General features: G+C 41.7%; 1 protein-coding gene and 1 long non-coding RNA gene across 2 annotated transcripts in view; both read left to right on the top strand.

Moving 5' to 3' along the window:
* The first annotated feature begins 6,533 nt into the window (after positions 1–6,533).
* On the top strand, positions 6,534–7,914 carry LOC310642757. The gene is made up of 2 exons (XR_014492956.1): positions 6,534–6,610; positions 7,761–7,914. It is a non-coding gene; the product is annotated as an uncharacterized lncRNA (long non-coding RNA).
* Positions 7,915–9,575: 1,661 nt separating this feature from the next.
* The window catches only part of MGAT3 (beta-1,4-mannosyl-glycoprotein 4-beta-N-acetylglucosaminyltransferase), a 53,288-nt gene continuing 49,193 nt past the window's right edge, over positions 9,576–13,670 (top strand). Inside the window, exon 1 of the mRNA XM_083365144.1 lies at positions 9,576–9,859. The gene's annotated coding sequence lies outside the window, so the exon portion shown is untranslated. The remainder of the gene's footprint in view (positions 9,860–13,670) is intronic.

Raw genomic sequence — 13,670 nt, 5'->3', positions numbered from 1 at the left:
GGAAAAAAAATCTTTTCAGTGTGCATAATGGTAAATGTCTTTGAGTGACGCAAAGAGCCATGGGAATATACATGTTCAGCATTGCAAGACAAAATAGAAAGACCTGCACCTGGATCAGAAAAAAATGAAAGTATACAATATGATCAAGAAAGTAAAAGAATTGAAATGGAAATGGGCTGGTCACGTAACAAGAAAAACTGATGGCAGGTAGACCAAGGCAGTCATACAATGGATCCCACTCGATAAAAAGCGTCCACGAAAGAGACCTAAAACAAGATGGATCAATGACATCAGCAAGTATTGCAGGCTCAGTTGACCAAAAAAAGCTCAGGACTGCATTGGTTGAAAACATGTGGAAAAGGCCTTCATCCTGCAGTGGATAGACAATGGCTAAAATGATGATGCTGATGATGAAGAATAATAATGGTAAAGCCAGTCCTGGGCATATACTTAGTTAAGTAACGTACCAAGAACTCTTCCAGATCTTTCATTAACTTCTTCAATTGTAATTGTAAAGTCAAAGGATAATTAATGAATTGGCACAGTGGCCCTTTTTCTTTAATAGGCATCCACTGTAGCAATGGTTGAAAACTCCTGTAATTGGCCAACTCAGGTATATTACTGACACCTATTTGTGAAAACAACTCAGAGAATACATCCTTCCTGGGTACAAACACTAATACTATAGCTTATAACTATACTATTCCAACAGTCAGCTCTGGACTGCTTTACTTAAATAATGTGAAGAAATCTTCACATTCCCACCAAGCCAATGGCTGTCTTCTTAAATAGTGACCCATGGTTTTAATATATACATAATATGCATAATTTTTTTTAAAAAAAAACTTAGTTTTTTATCGTCTCCACTTCTTTATCCTAGGAGAAACTAAATTATGAATTTGTCATGCACATTTTACACGTCTTAAAAGACTCAGAATCTCTGTTAATAATAAATTGGTCAGAACTACCTGGGCATGACACGGAACCTGCCATCTGATGGCTGTTCACTGGCCTGTGTGAAATCAACTAGTAGACTTTGCTCATTGCCTAACAGAACTTGTGTTTGCCTAATGACAACTGCTAAGACATTTAAACCCAAATTGGTCTCCTTTAACCAGCAGTTTCACGAGAGCGGTCAATGATTCCTGTTTAAAGACTGAATTTTTTGCTTCTTCACAGTTTCCCCTCTGTACCAAAGTGGAAGTTCGTGGTAAGGCTCAAAGCATTCATCGCTGAATTGGACGTGCAAAAACGGATCCCTCCCTCTCCCTGTTGCTGTTGTTGATCCTTTGTCCTTGCTTGATTCCAAGTTCCACCAGTAATTATGCACACTTTTATCTCTGTTCCTACACAGTCTAAAGGCATGAGGTAGGCATCAGAAGAGTAGTCAGGCAGTATGTTGTGACCTTTTGTCAAGGTTGCTGTGGACTGAAACCAGCCACAGACAAGCAACCTAATCTGGCAGCCATCACTAAGGCATAATGAGGAGGCATGGTGTCTTCTTGCTTGGATGGACTGGATGTCCATAGTTAAGCCTGCCCACCCTGTGATAATCACCCCACTGCCCAGGCCAGGCACCTCTTCCCAGTGCCAGGATTGAAGGGGAACTGGCAGAATGGACAGAGACACATGCTACTCTGCCCCAACCCAGCTGCCTCCCCCTGCTTGCCTGGGAATGGGGAATGGCACTTTCATGAGTGCAGCAGTGCAGATGAGATGTTCTTCTCCTCTCATCCCATTTAATACCTGATATGCCTGAGGAGGGAGAGAGAGAAATGGGAAAGTGTGTTATTTGAAGGTTGGAGCAGGTGTTTAAAGAGGCAACCCAGATCGACAAATATTGGTATCTTTGGACTTTCAAAAGCTTTTAACAAAGCTCCTCCTCAAAGGCTTTTGAATAAGTTTAATGGTTGCGGTTTAAAAGAACAGGGAAACAGAGAATACACAAGTAGGAAGGTTCTGTGGTATGGCATTGATATTTTGTTGATCTCTTTTCTTTGCACAGTTGAAATGGAAACAATTTCTACATCCCTTTTGTAGAACTGTGCAGGAATATGGGCAGGAAACATTTATTGGATGCTCACTCAGAAAAGGTAAAAGAGGAAAGAACAACAAAATGTGAAGCAACAGAGCACAAAGCTTTGAGTATATTTTTTAAAACCTCAAGCATAGAGCCCATGAGCAAAGGCAAAAGAAGCGCCACCTCCATTGATTTCTGAGAAAGGCATTTTATCTCTGGGAGGGCATGCACTAGCTACGACATGCACTCTCAGCCCACAGGTATTATTACCTAACAGGGACTTTGATAACCTCTACAGGGTGGGTAGAAAAGGAAGTATCATTTCACAAATAAAAGCAGTTTCTCTGTCAAAGAAAGTTTCTCCTCTCTCTAAATAAAATGAACTGACATTTTTTTTAAATAAAGGAAGTATTTATATTTTATATCCTATATATTTCTCCTAGCTAGAGTTATATTTTTCAGTTCAAGTTCTGCGGCTCTTCCATTTTGAATAATTGTATTCTCTCATTTGAAAGGAATTTATCTGCAACGTTAATCTGATGTTTATTGTGCTCCCAGTACCTTACTTTGGCCTTGGAATTTATCTTTTATCAGAAACTGTATTCCACCTTGTTTTTCAAATACTTTGTCAGCACTTTGCAGCTACTTAGATATCTAATCTATATGGAAAATGATGTCCTTGCATTTAAATTGTTCAGCAAAGGGTTTTTATAGTTCTGCATAACATACTTCCTCTTTAGCTTTTTTGATAAACTTCATTTTTCTGTAGAGGAGCTGCCATTTTGGTAACATATCTTCGCTAACAATATAAAGATTTATTTTTACCTTTCCTCTAATGTAATTGAGGTAAATGTCATATTGTTCTGACAAAAATCCTACAAATTCTAAAAGACTTTGCTATTTCATCAATTGTTGCTGCTGAGGAATGTTTGAAGTGTTGATCAGCTCTGGTAGGACACATTATGCTCCACTAGCATACATTACATGTATCAAACTTTGATTAAAGAATCTTCTTGACTTCTACTTCCAAGGCTATTTAGCACAATAAATTGATATTGTTGCTGAAGTGGTACTGCCAGTAAAAGCAAAAAACGGAGACCTTATGACAAAATCCTTAATATGAACAAAAACATCACTCTTCCCATATGTGAACTGTTAGAGAGCAAATGATAATAAAAAGAATATTGTATTGTTTGGTGTTATTATTATTAAGTCTTTATTGATTAGCCCTTGAGCCATATCAAAGTACAAAGTTCCAGCAGCATATTATCACTAAAATTTGATAAAAGTAATTTAAAATGGAATTTGATAAAATACAATTTAAAATGGAACTGGGATAAAATACGATTTAAAATGAAATTGGAATAAAATACAATATAAAATGAAATTGTAATAGAGTACAATAATTTAAGATATAGATAAATTAAGATAAAATTATATTTTGGAGTCACCCTTGCAATCTACCCCAATCAGTCCCACATATGCAGATCTCAACCGAATCATTTTGTTTAAGTACTGTGTGCATTAAATGTTATTTTCAGGTTCTGGCCGGACATAAGGTAAGTTGCTTTGATATGGGGATCCCAATGGGTCATTCGTTTGGTATATAGACCAAGATACCTGTCTCTCACCCTCTTATACAGGCAACAATCAAATAGGATGTGAGCCAGGTCTTCTACCTCTGCCGCTCCGCAAATGCAGAGACGCTCATTGTAGGGTATAGAATGAAATCTCCCATATCTGACTATTGTGTCAAGCTGTTCGAATCTCGCTCACGTAAATATCTCCCTAAGATGTTTTGGCAGTTGTAACTTCAAATAGCTGTCTACTTGAAAAGTACGTTTGTATTTACTCTGCCATTTCAAGTTACCCACCTTACTAAGGATAGCTATATCATTTTGTGCTTCTATATCCTTAATTCTTTGGGCAGCTCTTTTTTTGAGTTGTTTTCCTGTTACGCAAGAGACAGGAAGGCCATAGCTTCTTACAAAATTTGTTAGTTTGCTGATCCAGGAGATTTGTGATTGTAATTTTATTGTTTGGTAGATTCTATGCATGTATGCACACTTCTCTGACAGTTGGTCATTATGGGTGAAGTCCAAACTTGAATTATAAGGGTAATTGAACCCTGGCAACGTTATTAGAATTTGGTACAAGGAAACAAAGTCTAAATTACGCTCAGGAAGCAATAGCTGCATAGATAGCAAGAAGGTAACAGTAATATATAGATAGCTAAAAATTAACTGTGCAAGAATCAAGCAAATAAAACTCTTTTAATATCATTCTAATAATCTTTAATCATGAGGTGTCTTTAGGTTCAGTTACTTGATAACTAAAGCACCCTTAATTCAGCACCACACCAAAGCCGTAATATCAACAAACAAGCAATATTGCCTTCATTTGAAAAATGTCACAAAATGTTAACCAAAAGAACCAATCCCCCTAAGCCAAAATAAAATGATATCCATTCAAATCATTGTTGTTAAAAACATTGGGAGGAAATGTCAAACAATGCAGATTTTGGCAAACTATGAGTACAGTAGAATAGAATGCTGTGGGAAATGATTAGCTCTCTTTGATTACAGTAAAAAAACCCCAGAAGATAATATTTCTTGTTGAGGGGATTGTATATTCAGTTTGGTATGGCAGATTTTGCATTGAACAAAGAGTTGAATAGATCACAGTTGTAAGCCTCAGGGCTGTGTGTAGCTGCTGGAAATCCTGGGTGCAGTCCTCAAATTTATATAAAATGGTCTTTCAGTTAGACAACAACAAAATGATTTATTTAGAATGATAGGTATATAAATATGTATCTTTTTGTGCTTTCCCCAAAAGACGCTATTCCTCAGCTACCATCTGCTTCTATTCTTTCTGTTTTATTTTTGCTATAAAAGACATGGTGCCACCTTGTCCTATTCATTGATTATGATTACATGTTGTTGCTTTTCTCTTTGAGTCATAAATATAAGTACTCCTCCAATACAAAGAAAACAACATTGAATTGTCAACTTCCTACCTTTGAAGTACTAAGTACACCATTAATCACCCCTAAGAGCATTTGGAGTGGGGTTGGAGTGTGTTCAATCATTCTTTGTGACCTGGGGTTATTTTGTTTGAATAAATCATTGCCTTTTCTACTTTAACAAATTAAAGTGCAAGTTTTCAGATCATTCTGCTTTTTGAACACCAAGCCCAACAGTAGTGGCTAGATGATGGTATCCTTTTGTTGTACCTCAGTCCCATAATTTTGGTTTGTTGGCAAGCTTAGCACAATGTTTCTAGAAGTTCCTGTGAAATGTGAATTCCAAAAAGTTCCTGAAACTCACCATGAGCATGTTATGCTCTCTTCGCTTGAACCATTGTGGTCTTCATAATTTAAAATTTAAAATCAGGACATTTAATACTTCTGCACAGTTCTTGCACGATTATTGTTTTTTATCATCTAATTTAAATAATACACAGCAATGCAATTTTAGAAAGACAAGCACTCTGTAATGTATTGGGATTTTTACTTGAATTGATTCACGTGTCTGTTTGAATGCTGCTTAAGGTTGCTCAATGGTGTGTCTGTGTAACGGTCACTGACTAAGCCAGACTTGTTGTCTCCAAGAAGATCACTGGATGATTTGGGGCGGGAATGGGTTCCTTTAAACCTATTGGTCGCTGCCTAGTGGCCAACTGCATAAGTAGCTGCGCAGCAGCCTCTGTTTCAGTTCTCTTCCTGTTTGCCTCAATAAAGCAGGTTCCTGTTTGCATATATATCAGCAAGGATATTCCTCTTCTTCATTGGCTTGTGGATTGTGGGGTTGTTTTTCACAAAGACAATACAATAAAGATTGCAAATATTTTATGGTTGAACTGGGAGTCACTGGATCATTTCTTTTAATTCTGCATTTACTGGTGAAACAGAAGAACTGAATATGAAATATTCTTTCTTTAAGGAATTGGGGAGGAATTTTTCTTTAAGACTCTCATTTCTTTGTGAGATCTAGGTGCATTGTAGCATACACTTTCTAGCCCAGGAGTATATCTGACCATGTATGTATGTATGTATGTATGTATGTATGTAAATATTTAATCTTATTTCTGCCCTAAGCAATGTAAACATTTATTAACACTAGCACTGATGGTATTACCTAGCTGAGTAATGAAACATCTGCAAGAAAACAGCCAAGCTCAGAGAGCACCTAGGATCCCTCATTTCAATCCTGAGCTACAAATTGTCTCCCTTATTGGCATTTATTGCAAGGGAAAATGTTCTGCCAGTTTTCAGGTGTGGCTCAGTATAATAGACAGAACCTCAGTGCTTGCCTTGATAAGCTTTATGTGTTTATTCAGCTGAATAAAGACAGCCCCCCCACCAAGCAAGAGGGAACCCTGAACAGAAGATGAGACACATCTTTATATGTTTTCTTTGCTAGCACTTTGTTACACAGAAAAGCTGGCACTCGGTAGATAAGATAAAGTGGGCTAATGCCTCCTTAAGATAAAGTGGGCTAATGCCTCCTTAAGTAACACCAGCTGCCTGCAATTAGTGCAGGTTCGCATCCCACCAGGCTCAAGGTTGACTCAGCTTTCCATCCTTCTGAGGTAGGTAAAATGAGGACCCAGATTGTTGGGGGCAATTAAGCTGACTTTGTAATAATGCCACTTGGGGGGGGGGAAGCCCTAATAAGCAGGCATATACATAGAATGAAGGCTACTGCTAAGCTTGTAAGCCGTCCTGAGTCTTCGGAGAAGGGCGGGATATAAATGGAATTTAAAAAAAAAAAGGAGTACAGAAATAGTCAACCAGTCCCCCTCAGGGGGACTGGGTGTTTCCTAGAGGACTTTTCACGACCATAAAGATCTGCTGAGGTAACTGCACATTATGTTACTTCAAGGCTATCATTAGATTCCTGATCAACAATACATTGGAGAAGAAGCAGAATCTGTAGACAGATTTTGAAATCATGCTTTTATTAGCTTCTGTGTCAATTTGCATAATGCTTTCCATGTTTTGGCAGACTTATCAGGGCACAGAATTGGTTTCCCTCACCACCCTACCCCATGTTCATTTATATTGGTATTTTCTGAATACAAAAGAAAGCCACAGATTGAGCTATTCCTTCACACGGGCACCATTCAGCCATGTTGAAAAAACATTCTGCCTTGCTACCTAACCTTGTAGCAAATACCTCTAAATCAATAATTCTGAACCTTGGTAACTTTAAGATATGTGGACTTCAATTCCCAGAGTTTCCCACTTTTTTTTGCCATGGGTACAAGTTAGAATCCTTCATAGATGGCCTATTTGCTTGACATGGTTGAGGATACAATCCGGCCAGCTCCCACTGGCCACTTCACGCAATTGAGGGTATATCTCTCCCTTCTCTTTGCTAAGATTTGCCCTCTATGACCATTTTGGCATGGGCTGCTGAAAAGATTGGCCACTTGATTTCTGTAGAGGCACTTATCTGTATATCTTATGTACGTTCCTTACCAACAGAGGTTTAGCCATTTTTTTGAAAAAGCACTACATCTCTGAGGCTTGATACTTTTGGACGACCACTAGACCTATGTTTAAAAAACAAGTCTATGCTTCACAGTTGGTTGATTTAAACTTGGAAAGAGAATTGCATTCTGCCAGCTGTGTGTTGTTGGTACTGTCACCGTTATGCGCATCAAAAGTTTTTCATTGCTTTTTCTGACACATGGCTATATGTGACAATAGTTGTCATTGTTTTTATTATGTCTATAGCCTGCTTCTGGGTGCTGCCAACCATGAGGATCAAACTGGATTCATTGCCAGCACAGCCACTCACTTGCAGCAGTTGTTGAGGACAGAGCTCATTTGTCATTGTCATTGATTTTAAAAGAACTAGCGGGTGACAAATAAACATCATCTGGAGTCATCCTGTTATTGGTACTTCTTAACTTCTGCTGGCTGAACACTGTCATTTCCTGATTCCTAGGAATGGGAGGAAGTGGCATCTCAGGAAGGATCCACCTGTAGTTCAGGTACTCTCTGTCCATCAATTTCAAAAGACAGCTGAAGATAGAGCAGAGAAGCTTCTAAAATGAAATCTGTATCAACAATGGAAGCACATGTGGAACAGCCCTGTGGGAAAGCATTGCCCCAGAGATTCCACCCTAAGAATTTCCCATTGCCTTTTCACACAGCATTCTTATGTGGTTGTGGGATCACCCACCGGATAACTGGGTCAGAGGGTTATTTTCATAGTGATGTAAAGTTACGGTATGTAGTTTGAGAACAGTGTGTGTGTGGGGGAGGGTGCAGTGTTTACAATATATTTCTATATTTAAAAATCTATTTTGTAGGGAAAACATTTAGATTTTCAGCTTGGAAAGGAAAAAGATGCAGGTTTATCACCCTGAGAAATAGGAATGGCCTATTGGGAAAAATCCCTCAAATATGTTCAGTTTGTTGTTCCAGAAGTGCCAGGAATCCAAACTGCAGAGGGGAACCGTGCCCTGATTTGACATTCAGATGAGTCCCTATTCTGCCCATTTTACAGTACACATATGTATTGAGATCAGCAGGAATTCAGTTCTATGCATTTCTGAATTGGGTGCCAGGAACCCGCTCCTGCATTGCACCTTTCAGGTGTTTGGGGAAGGAAGAATCTTGACCTCCTTCCTTTGCTTCCAGGGTGGGGGCTGCTATTTTTTTTAAAAAAATTCTTCCAAAGTGGTCGACCACTTCAGACACTGTCAGAGCCCACCAAGCAGTCTCCTCCTTCTAATACTAAACCCCCCCCCCGCCCCCGCCGGCGTCTGACCACAAGGCGTTCCTTTGTATTCCTTTTCACTGCGGAGGTAGAACAGGAGCGCGGAGAGGAGAGAAAGAGGGCTGGTCTCCAGCAGCAAAGCCTGGAGTTTTCTCCTCGAGCTCCAAGATCCGTCTGGGAACTGGGAAGGGGCGCTTTCAAGATTAAAGGCGGCGGCGGCGGCGGCGGGGGAGGGGGGGGGAACACGCGCTCGCGCTAACCTGCCTGTCTCTCTGATGGTCAGAATGATGCTCGGATGACTTAATCTCCCCCCCCGCTCCGCTCCCTCCTTCCCCGGCTGTTCGAGAAGCCCGTTCCCCCGCCCCCTCACGCCCTGCTTTGCGTCTGGAGGGGGACAATCGGGATATTTTTAAAGCGGAGAAGGGCGGGAGGTGATGGGAAAGCTAGCCGGGGACTGGGAAGGCGCCTCGGGGGCCGAGCGAGAGATGGGCGGCGGGGAGGGGGGCGGCGGAAGAGAGAGGGAGGGCTCCGCTTGCACGCACTCCTTTGAATGACTGCCGCAGTTTAGGCAGCGGGCTGACCTGCCAGGCGCGCCACAGCCAAGGGGGGGGGGAAGCCGAAGCTCTCCCGACCGCCGACTTCTCTATCCCGTTAACGTCGGGCTCCCTCTTTGGATGGTGCAAGGCTTCCGAGGAGGAGACGGGGGAGGAGCTCTGAGCACATTGTTATCATCGTTATCATCATCATCATCGTCGTTAGCATTCGATTTCTTTTTTCTGCGGGAAGTGATTTCCCCCGCGGCTGCGATCACCCGCAGCCTGGGCGCTCGCCTGCTCTGCCGCCGCCCTCCGCACCCCCGTTTCTTGCTGCCTCGCCCCCTCCCACCCCTGCAGAGGCTGCGCTGCTGCTGCTGCTGCTGGGGCGGAGGGCGGGAGGTGGCGGGCTCTCACCCGGACTGAGCCATGCCGGGGGGCGGCCGTGGTTGCCAGAATCAGGAATGGGGCGAGACGTCGCTGAGGATCCCCACATCTCTCCACCGGGGGCCCAGGAGGCAGAGGAGTCGCCGCCGCCGCCGCCGCTGCTGCTGCTGAAAGACAACGGGCGATGGGTGAGTGCGAGAAGGATCGGCAACCCCCCCCCCCCGGGAAAGGGACCCTCCGCCGCCTCACTTCCCTCCCCGCGGGCTAATCCCAGCCTTACCCCTTATTTCCCGAGCCCTTTTCTGACGCCTCCTGCCCCTTGTCTCCCCTCCTGTCACCTCTGTCGCCCTCCTTCCAAGCATTTTCCCTTTTGTCTTCTATTTCTATCTCATGCAGTGCCCCCCTCGGGCCTTCCCTCGCCCCCCCTTTCTCCCCCCCCCGCTTGCTGGCTCCCTTCCCTTGCCCTCTTCCTCAGGCGTCCCTTCCTAGCGATGCAATCCCAGCTCTTCTTTCCCACCTTCTTTGTGTTTGGGAGAACCCAAGGCTTCCTGGGAGAAGAGTCCGGGAGATGTTGGGGCAGGGAAGGTGGAAGGGGATCGCTCCAAACTGGCCAATTCGTTGAAGCTTAGAAATGAGTGTTCCTAGCCTGGCTTTCTTCTACTTGGGACTTTCCATAATGGGCGACAGCCTTTGTGGCCTTGCTGGCCAAGAATAATGGGGTTTGCACCCCAATCCATTTGAAACATGCCAAGTGGAGGAAGCTCTCCTAGAGATCAGCGTCTACTGAAGAATCCCATGTTTTCCCTTTCTTATCAGTATTTAACATCCAAAACGATTGTGTATGCATGTGCCTGTGATAACACCTCTAAATCTCCAGATGATCCCTGATTTCCCTGCAGCTGCCTGGCTAGTCAAGGCAGGCTGAATTTGGGAACTTCATGAAATGGAAAGCCAAGGTTGATTACAAACCTCCTCTGCCTTGCCTTCCCCCTCTAGAAAGACACAAACTCCAAGGAAGGTTGCCACCAGTGCTGCAGAAAGGGCCTGTTTGCTCCTAGCTTCCCTGTGCCAGGATGCCACTTGTGTCCAGCCTGCAGTATTTGTTGGGCAGCAAATGAGTGTTCAGAGTCAGTTCAATCCCAGAAATGGTACAGAAGAGCCACTTACCCTTTTCTTAGCTAATTTTTAAAAAAACAAGGAACAATATTTAATAGCCATGCTATGTGTCTTTCCTGGTCTATAGGGACGTTGGTAATGCTTTAGAGTTGGCTTGCTTGATCAGTCTTTCTACGTTTTGATTCTGCCAAAGTACCTGTCATATTGTGCAGGTTCTGCCTGGGATGTGTGATTGTCTGCACTAGCACAGCAAAGGTGTTGCAGTCAGGAAGCTGAGTGTGTGCTGCAGCTGTAGACTTATTTAGGCAGGATGGAGAAAGAGACCAAACAAGAAGGAGGGATGGAAGAGAGAAAAAATGAACTGCTTCTTTTATTCTGGGACTTTCTGTGGAAATAACTTGAGTCACATTGAAAACAGACTTTTATCATCTCACAAAGGGGCTAGCAAAACTTTTAAGAAGTGAATAGCTCAAAAAATAAAGCTCAAGTGATTAGCAGAGTTGTCCAGATAATTTATACTATATATTCCTAGTACTTCAAATAGTTCTTTCAGCAGTCTTAAAAGCAGCTCCAGGAAGTAAATTACTACTATTATTTCCATATAACAGATGAGAGTTGAGGTTGGTGGTGACAAGCCTGAGGGAGCTAATGAGTTCATGACAGTTTTGAACCAGGATTCTGCTTGACAAATTTCTGACAGTTTTTGCCAATTAGTCACTTTTCAGACACAGTAGGCTAGCAATTTACAGAATAACCTACCCATTTGGAAAGCTTTATGCTGAAGAAGGTCAATTTCTGAGTTTTTCCAAGCTGATATATCTCACAGAAACCAGTTACTAATGACTAGGACATAACTATCCAAACATTTAAAAAGCATGAGCGGGAGAGATAATAGCAAATGAAATAAATGTATTTCTGATGTTAGATTGGAATATATGCTAGTTATCACTTGATAGTTCAATCATCACATGATGAACATGTAAATGAAGCAGAACTTAATCAAAACTCCCTCAAGTCAACTGTGATTCCTTGTAATCTCATGGCCATATTCATTACATTTTCTTAACAATGTCTACAGCTACCTTTACCTTCTAGGAAAAATCCCTTTCTTTTTTTTTACTTCTTAATCTAGCCTACAGATTTGGGATTGCTGGCGTTTTCCCACCCAAGTATTATCTAAACTTGCATAGCATTTTTGAGATCAGGCAAGGTGAATTAAGTGTTGCCATTTAGTTTATTTTATGTAATTTCAATTCCAGTTAACAGTGGCGGGAACATAGTTATTTGGAAAGCCCACCATGCCGTTACTATATTTGTACATAGGAACAACACTTACTCAGCCACCAATATTAATCACTTTCCTAGCAGTGAACTCGGGATCACGGGGACCTGGCACCAAACAGCTTTCTAGTCACACCCTCATTCCATGAAATGTCCATGCCACACCCTTAGCATTTATTTTGAAACATGATCTCATGTTACCTGCAACTTCCTCATGAAAGTATTTCTATTGTTACCCCTTTTCCTATTTGAGAAGAACAACATTTTAGCTATCATACAATTCTGCCTAATATGACATTGTATGGGAAAATTTATATCAGCTAAAAATCTAGGACCAGATTTGCAAATAAATAGTATATTGCGCACACCCCTCCTCCTTAACTTGGCAGATACGGAAATGGGAAAGCAAGAATATCATTTCCTGAATAAACACGTTCTCTTTTTTATTCTAGTAATCTTGGGTCAAGCAGGTCTTGCATTGCTTCAAAAACTTGCAAAACATGTTCCAGTTCGTAATGAATTAGAATATAACAAAGTCATAGGTTTATTAGTATCATCTACAAATATCTGAACAACTAGAGCAGGGGAAGAAGACTGTAATGGGATCTTATTGCCAAGTGAGTAAGAGAGTTACTTTTGGTGAGACAGTCAAGCAGAAGAAAGTCCATGGCTTTTCCCTTCTTGATGCCCTTTGAGAATCCTTGAGTTTCTGCAGTGAAAGCTGATGAACAGTAGATTTGGAATGATGCCTAAGACTGTCACAGGTCAGTCTACCAAATTACTATCTGCATTTCCTTATTCAAGGTGATTTGCTTGCGAAGTATTCTTTGCAGCTGGGATACTCTTATACTGTACATCTCCTAATGTGGATTCTTTAAATAATAAAGGAAACCTGACAGAGGCCAGTTGTTCTGTCCGTGCCATCTCTGCTTGTGGGCAAGTCAGATTTTTCTCAGATTGTATTAGAAGCAGCTGCTTGGACATCAGTCATGTTTCACTGAGTGGACAGGAACCTGGCCTACTTTAAATGTTGTGGTCTCCTCTGAGCTCTCTTCATTGCTTTACAGCCTTCCTCAAAGAAAATGTTACAAAATATTTTTTAAAAAACTGCTTGCTATATCCTAGGATGAAGATGAGGATGATTTGAGATCAGATAAATTAGATGTGCATATGCATAAAAATGATTACTTTGTCAAGTATAAGTCCAAAAATCACATCAAATTTGTCAAGAATTGGGGTCCCAAGTAGCTGCATAATTTTTCTGTTTAGAAGATCAGCAAATTGTCAACTTGTTCCTGCCTAAGAATGTTTCCAAACATATTTATATTGTATGTAATTACACAGTTGTATGTATATACAAAAAAGGGACGCGGTGGCTCAGTGGGTTAGGACGCTGAGCTTGTTGATCGGAAGGTCGGCAGTTTGGCGGGTCGAATCCCGAGTGCCGTGTAGCAGAGTGAGCGCCTGTTACTCGTCCCAGCTTCTGCCAACCTAGCAGTTCGAAAGCACGTAAAAATGCAGGTAGAAAAATAGGGACCACTACGGTGGGAAGGTAACAGCGTTCCGTGCGCCTTTGGTGTCTAGTCATGCCAGCCACATGAC

The sequence above is a fragment of the Vipera ursinii genome (assembly GCF_947247035.1).
Source record: "Vipera ursinii genome assembly, chromosome: 6".
NCBI classification, from domain to species: Eukaryota; Metazoa; Chordata; class Lepidosauria; order Squamata; family Viperidae; genus Vipera; species Vipera ursinii.
This window is presented reverse-complemented; position numbering and strand designations above follow the sequence as displayed.